We start from the raw sequence: 1,967 nt of genomic DNA, 5'->3' as shown, positions 1-1,967 counted from the left end.
TCAAGCAAGGAACTGGTTTACCAAAAACCATTATTTGTAGCAGGGGTTACAGTTCACAGACAAATTTTGGATATAGTGTAGACTAGGGACTTGAGATGACCAAGATGGCATGCAAACAGAGCAGGCAAGAATATGATCCTGTCATGCAGAAGTACCATGTTGGTAGCCTGTTTTAGGAATGGCAACAGTCTGAAGAATTGAAAACACACTTTTATTGTGGGTTTTGTTTTTTGTTTGTTTTGAGTTTTGAAACAGGATCTCACTATGTAGCCAAAGCAAACTTTAAATATATGTTTCTACTGTCTCTGCCATTGTCTTCTGAGTTTTGGGACTATAGGTGTACACCATTACACTTGACTTAGGAAGGACATTTTCTAATGTTACAATGATATGCAGTAGTATTCACAACATATCTAATGATAAAAAGAAAGAATTGCTTTTCAAATATACTATACTTTGATATTCTTAAGAGAAAAATACAGATACAAGTTCTTTGTCACACTGAAGATATTTTTAGAAGCACACATAACAAATTTTTATTGGTAATATCACCAGAGGAGATATATATATATATATATATATATATATATAGCAGTGGTAGAAAAATTCATTTTTTTGTGCTTAATTAGGATTAGTTTACTTTACTGAAAAGTAATGGGCTGTCTATCCATTGGTCATGAAAGTGCTGGGTATGAGGGTTGAGATAGAATCTTGTTTGTTATTTTGACAGTTAACATGGCTGAGGATACTGGTAGAGAATCAGGTATGATGAAGAAGAAAAACTGATTGGGCCATTCAAACAAAGGAAAACATACCTCACCAGTCATAAAATACATCAGTATTCAAAGGAGATGTTATCACATCAGACTCTGAGCCTCTGGAAACCAGAAGGCAGTGCAATGATAAAAACTGGTTCATAAATAAGAGCATGAAAAGAGAGACTCAATATTCAATATCCTTAGTCTTTAGGGAAGGACAAATCAACGCTACAATAAGATAGCATTTCATACCCACTAGCAGAAGCTGCAAAATGTTGAAGGCTACTATGGAAAACAATATGGTAGTTTATCTAAAGAATTAAACATGGAGTTGTCATGTGATAGTCAGTTCAATTTTTAGTCACATAATTCTTCTACAACACGCAAGAACTAAAAACAAGGGCCTCTATAGACATGCACATTTTTATTTTCAGAGCAGCAATGTTCACAGTAACCAGAAGATAAGAAAACCCACTGATGGATGGATAAACTAAGGTGTAGATATATTCAGTCTTAAAGAGAAATGAAATTCTGATACATCTTGAGAATAGGAGAAACCTTTTTTTTTTTTTTTTCCATGAGACTCGGGCAGAGTCACATGGGGAAAGCGGGATTCGAACCGGGGGGTGGGGTGGTGGGGAGAGCATAGGAGAAACCTTGAAACTACTATACTTAAAAAAAAAAAAAAGGCAAGTGCAATGGAATGTGTCTTGTACAAACCTTAGATAAGCAGCTACAATCAATTCGTAGACAGGAAGTAAAATAATGATTACTGAGGACTAAAGAGAAGGAATAGTAGAGAGTTACTGTTAAGTGGACAGGAGTTTTGGTGTCTGAGATGAAAAACGGATGTAGATGAATACTAGTAATTGTCATACAATAATCTAAATGCACTTTACATTGAAAATAGTAAAAATGATAAGTTTTATGTTATATATATTTTTTGACATAAGAGAAAACTTAAAGAAAACAGGATAAGGAAAATTTTTCCTGTATTTTTTTTTTTTTACATGGGATTTGCTAGCTGGGAAAAGAGTCCCAGGAAAAGTAAGGAGATAGGAAGGATGTCCATGGTATGATGGTTCTTTCCCCACTACACATTATAGAATCAGACAAGTCTCCTGGCTTTCTGCTTTCTGGCTTCTGTTCAAGGCATAAGAAAGATGGTCCAGACAGCAACCAAAGATGTCAATGAGCCCCCATTTCACA

This window comes from Arvicanthis niloticus, chromosome 15 (assembly GCF_011762505.2).
Source record: "Arvicanthis niloticus isolate mArvNil1 chromosome 15, mArvNil1.pat.X, whole genome shotgun sequence".
Lineage (NCBI taxonomy): Eukaryota > Metazoa > Chordata > Mammalia > Rodentia > Muridae > Arvicanthis > Arvicanthis niloticus.
The sequence above is the reverse complement of the archived record's forward strand: the minus strand, read 5'-3'. Positions refer to the sequence as shown.